Below are 5,745 nucleotides of genomic sequence, written 5' to 3'. Positions count from 1 at the left end.
TCAAACAAAAAGAAAGCCTAGGCATACAGAACCTGGATCTCATACAGACAGGGTCTCATTCTGTTGCCCAGGTTGGAGTGCAGTGGTGCGATCACAGCTCACTGCAGCCTGGACCTCCGGGCTCAATAGATCCTCCCACTTCAGCCTCCTGAGTAGTTGGGAGTACAGGCGCGAGCCACCAAGCCCGGCAAAATGATAGACAGGATTTCGCCATGTTGGCCAGGCTGATCTCAAACTCCTGGACTCAAGTGATCCACCCACCTCAGCCTCCCAAAGTGCTGGGATTACAGGCTTGAGCCACTATGCCTGGCCTGAACATCATTTTATATTATTATTATTACCACTATTATTATTGAGACAGAGTCTCGCTCTGTTGCCCAGGTTGGAGTTCAGTGGTGTGATCTCAGCTAACTGCAACCTCCACCTCCCGGTTTCAAGCGATTCTCTTGCCTCAGCCTCCTGAATAGCTGGGATTACAGGTGCATGCCACCATGTCAAACTAATTTTTGTATTTTTGGTTGAGATGGGGGTTTCTCCATGTTGGCCAGACTGGTCTCCAACTCCTGGCCTCAAGTGTTCTGCCCGCCTTGGTCTCCCAAAGTGCTGGGATTCCAGGCATGAGGCACCGCAACCCGGCCCTATATTGTTATTATACTGTTGATGGCAGCAGTGGGCCATCTGGTGTGCCGCTGCCATCACGCTAGCCACTGCAGGGAGGGTGCAGGGAGGACGCAGACAGCCCCCATCCCTCTACCCCCCATTCCTCCACCCCTCCACCCCACCGCAAACCCCCCACCCCCAGCCTGCCACCCTGGGGGCCGCCACAGTGGGGCCTGCCCAAGTCGCCTGCCTGGCAAGGGGGAGCTCCAGGCCAACCCTGAGCGCCAGGACCACAGCAGGAGCTTTCAACAATATCGCCCCTACACCAGATGCTGGTCCAGGCCCAGTGAGGACCTGGAGCCCCAGCCCCAGGCTTCGAGGGGGCGCTGCGGTTGCTGGTGAGAGGCGCTGGGAACCAGGGACAAGCGGGAACTCTGCCCCTTACAAGTTGGTGGGGCGGGACCTCCCCAGGTACAACTGCAGCTACCTAGGCTACAGCTGCAACTTCAGCATCTCTGTGTTCTTGGGAGCCGGGAGTAGGAAGGAGCTCTGCCTTCCTGGGCGGGGCTACAGCCGCCCAATCTTGGCTGTGGATCAGGGCCTCCAGCTCCACGCAACAGGCAGGAGCCCCATCCCACCCCACTGAAAACTGGGGCTGCAGCGCGAGGTATTCTGCAGGCTTGGAGTCCTGGAAAGGACTCCCCATGCGCTTGCAGACTCAGAGGTGTCTGCTCCCACTGCCTAGCATCTTCCCACTCCCAGGGCCTGCTCTGATCTTAGAGCAGGATTGGGGTCAAGCACAGGCACTGTCACAGCCAGGCCAGGTGTGCGTAGGCTTGGGCCAGTGCTGACATGCCATCCCTCTGCCAGTTTGGCCCCCTCTGGATTTTGGGAGCTGAGGAGCGCAAGAGGGGAAGCTGAGGGTGGCTGGGTGGTGGCCTGCAGGTGCCCTTTGATGCCAGCACCCTGCCATGGATGGCCACGGGAGGCAGACAGGCTCCTGGGCAGAAGGGGGCTGATTCCCAGTAAGGCCCAACTTCAGGCCAGGGAGGGCCTAAAGGCTGAGCACTGGGCTACCAGTTCACAAACTGGAGTGGAGACTTGTGGTGCCTCCTTTGGGCTGCCCATGGCCACCCATGGACCAATTGGCTGGCACTTCCTCCCCTCTGAGGTCCATAAAAGCCTCAGGCTCAGCCAGAGCAGGGCAGAGGGCAGAAGATGGAGAGACAACAGGAGGACCAGCTGCAAAGAGGAGCTACCCTTTCTGCTGAGCGCTTCAGAGGCTTGCAGAGATGTCTGCACGGCCTGCGGAGAGGAACCACCCTTTCCAGGGCCTCCTCTCTGCCACCCTTTCCAGGACCTTCTCTCTGCTGAGAGCTGAATATTCAATATGGGGACTTGCCTGCAGAAAGGAGTTATCCACTGCGGGTCTCCTCTGAACTGTTCTAACACTAAATAAAACTCCTCTTCGTCTTCTTCACCCTTCACTTGTCTGCGTACCTCATTCTTCCTGGATGCAGGACAAGAACTCAGGCAAAAGTGCCACCAGCCACAGAGGTTTCCAGGAAGAAAACTGACACCCCAGAGATCCTGTAACATTGCTATTTTCTTCCACTGTGGCCTAAGCTGATTTTCAATGACAATGACCCTGATATACTGTTGAGTGGTTTGAATGACAGATGTAATCAGAACTATGCTCTGAAGATTTTGCCATCAAATGTGCATGAGGGACTTATTTCCTATCAGATTAGGCACATATTTTATATAAGATTCATGCTACCTGAATGATCCCAGTAAAGTGAGTAATGCAAATATTATTGGCACAACATTGTCATTTAAGCAACAAAAATTTACTATCAAGTACTATATATTGCATATATCAAATATCCCATATATCTTAGTCTGAGTTCCTCAAAATAAGAGACAAAGCTCACATGCAGAGTGTATTTGAAAAAATGGAGCCAGTGGGCATGAATGTCAGCAGGGGCAGTGAAACAGGGAAGGAAGGAAGACCGTAAGATGAGTACTGAGTTGCTATCACTGAGGAGCCTTTACAAACGTTTTCCAGGGCCAGCACGGTGGGTCACGCCTGGAATCCCAGCACTCTGGAAGGCCGAGACAGGCGACTCACCTGAGGTCAGAAGTTTGAGACCAGCCTGGCTAACATGGTGAAACCGGCCAAGGCGGACGGATCACCTGAGGTCAGGAGTTCGAGCCAGCCTGGCCAACATGGTAAAACCCTGTCTCTACTAAAAATACAAAAATTAGCTGGGCGTGGTGGTGCACACCTGTAATCCCAGACACTTGGGAGACTGAGGCAGGAGAATCACTTGAACCTGGGAGGTGGAGGTTGCAGTGAGCTGAGATTGTGCCATTGCACTCCAGCCTGGATGACAAGAGCGAGACTGTCTCAAAAATAAATAAATAAAATAAAAATAAAAATGTTTTCCAGGAGGCCAGGTGTGAAGGTTCACTCCTGTAATCCCAGCACTTTGAAAGCCAAAGTGGGCAGAGCAGTGAGCCGAGATCACACCACTGTACCTCAGCCTGGATGACAGAGGAAGACTTTGTCTCAAAAAAAAAAAAAAAAGTGTCCTGCTATCACTGTGCTTTAGAACTGATTGCCACAATTTGAATTTGAATATTAATCTAATTCTGATTAAATACCTTTTAATTAATATCTTATAGAGTTGTTTAGATTTACTGAGCACAACCTCATTAATACATGTGAAAATGTGTCTGGAATTAGTTCCTTCCGGTGGGTTCTTGGTCTCGCTGACTTCAAAAATGAAGCCGCGGACCCTTGCAGTGAGTGTTACAGTTCTTAAAGATGGTGTGTCCGGAGTTTGACCCTTCAGATGTTCAGATGTGTCCAGAGTTTCTTCCTTCCAGTGGGTTCATGGTCTTGCTCACTTCAGCAGCTAAGCCGCAGACCTTTGCAGTGAGTGTTACAGCTCTTAAAGGTGGTGCATCCAGAGTTGTTTGTTCCTCCCTCCTGGTAGGTTCGTGGTCTCACTGACTTCAGGAGTGAAGCTGCAGACCTTGGCAGTGAGCGTTACAGCTTATAAAGGTAGTGTGGACCCAAAGAGTGAGCGGCAGCAAGATTTATTGTGAAAAGTGAAAGAATAAAGATTCCACAGCATGGAAGGGGACCCCAGTGGGTTGCCATGAGTGGCCAGCTTTTATTCCCTTATTTGGCCCCACCCACGTCCTGCTGATTAGTCCATTTTACAGAGGGCTGATTGGTCCATTTTACAGAGTGTTGATTGGGCTGTTTTTACAGAGTGCTGATTGGTGCGTTTACATACCTTTAGTTAGACACAGAGTGCTGATTGGTGCGTTTACAAACCTTTAACTAGGCACGGAGGGCTGATTGGTGCATTTTTACAGAGTGCTGACTGGTGAGTTTACAAACCTTTAGGTAGACACAGAGTGCTGATTGGTGTGTTTACAATCCTTTAGCTAGACGGAAAAGTTCTCCAAGTCCCCACCTGACCCGGAAGCCCAGCTGGCTTCGCCTTTTGAAAGCACAGTAAGATCTCACAAATTCAGACTGCATTAACCACCAGGATTCATGGACTGACAGTAAATTTACATTTGTATTACCGTTTTTTTTTTAAAGGGTCTGCTTAGAAATTAAGCATGTAAAGGGAAGTGAAGCTGGAGTTACGGACACTTTTTCTGCCCATGGTGTCTCGGACTCATTCTTAAGGAATTGAGAACTTAATCTTCCCAAATGTCAAAAAGACCATCTTATGCCCCACCTCCCACCCCAGCTCCTGCAACACAAATGCCCAGCTACACCAGGGTGTGCGGGATACAGTCCATACAGTCATCTTGCCAACAACACCTACAGTCTGGGAGGAAACCCGGCCACCAACAGCCGGGTTACGGCATCCTCTGCTATTACGATTCCAAACCCTGAAAGTCACCAGAAAAGCTGCTGTTGCCCTACATGAAGTACAGCAGAAAGGTCTGGGACCAAATAAATCTTCCAACCCTGACCTAAAGTTGTGTGAGACTGGCTAGATTATTGGTGGCATCCGGCAAGATCTTGCTGATGAAAAACAAGAATATTTAAATGAATACAAAGCAGAAAAGATAGAGTACAATGAATCTATGAAGGCCTATCATAATTCCCCCGTGTACCTTGCTTACATAAATGCAAAAAGTCATGTAGCAGGGAGAAAGTCAACAGAGACAGTCTCGCTTGGAGAAAGGAGAACCATACATGTGCATTGAGCCTGCCCAAGATCCAGATGATTATGATGATGGCTTTTCAATGAAGCATCCAGTCACCGCCTGTTTCCAGAGGAACCACTGCCTCATTAGTGAAATCCTTAGTGGCAGTGTGGTGCCAGACGTTCGGTCAGTTGTCAGAACAGCTAGAATGCAGGTCCTCAAAGGACAGGTCCAACAACAGGTCCAGTCCTTAATGGTTCATCAGTGAAAACCAGAAGCTGAAATTCTTCAAATAGAGGAAAGACACCAGGAGAAAAAGAGGAAATTCCTGGAAAGCATAGATTCACTTAACAATGAACTTAAAAGGTTATGCTGTCTGAAAGTAGAAGTGGATATGGAGAAAATTGCAGCTGAGATTGCACAGGCAGAGGAACCGGCCCACAAAGGGCAAGAGGAAAGGGAGAAGGAGGCAGCAGAGCAAGCTGAGTGCAGTCAGAGCAACATCCTTCCTGAGGAATAACAAGCAGCCAACAAAGGCGAGGAGAAGAAAGATGATGACAACATTCCAATGGAGACAGAGGAGACACAGCTTGAAGAAATAACAGAGAGCCAACAGAATGGTGAAGAAGGCACGTCTACTCCTGAGGATAAGGAGAGTGGCAGGAGGGGTCGACAGTATGGCAGAGGAAGGAACCAGTGACAGTAACACTGGCTCAGAGAGCAACAGTACAACAGGGGAGGAGCCACCAACAGATTCCATACCAGAAGATGAGAAAAAAGAATCAATGTTGCCTTGTTTTATGTCTTCTAAATACTTTTTTAAATGAAAAAAATTTTTTTGGTTTAAAAAAAAAAAAAGAAATTAAGCATGTAGGTGAGGCGCAGTGGCTCACTCCTGTAATCCCAACACTTTGGGAGGCCGAGGTGGGTGGACCACTTGAGGTCAGGAATTCAAGACTATCC

General features: G+C 49.5%; 1 pseudogene; it reads left to right on the top strand.

Annotated features, from left to right (window-relative positions):
* Positions 1–4,355: 4,355 nt before the first annotated feature.
* On the top strand, positions 4,356–5,609 carry LOC105535528 (annotated as a pseudogene).
* Positions 5,610–5,745: the final 136 nt, after the last annotated feature.

Source organism: Mandrillus leucophaeus, unplaced genomic scaffold (genome assembly GCF_000951045.1).
Source record: "Mandrillus leucophaeus isolate KB7577 unplaced genomic scaffold, Mleu.le_1.0 Scaffold147, whole genome shotgun sequence".
Taxonomy (NCBI): Eukaryota; Metazoa; Chordata; class Mammalia; order Primates; family Cercopithecidae; genus Mandrillus; species Mandrillus leucophaeus.
The sequence above is the reverse complement of the archived record's forward strand: the minus strand, read 5'-3'. Positions and strand labels throughout refer to the sequence as shown.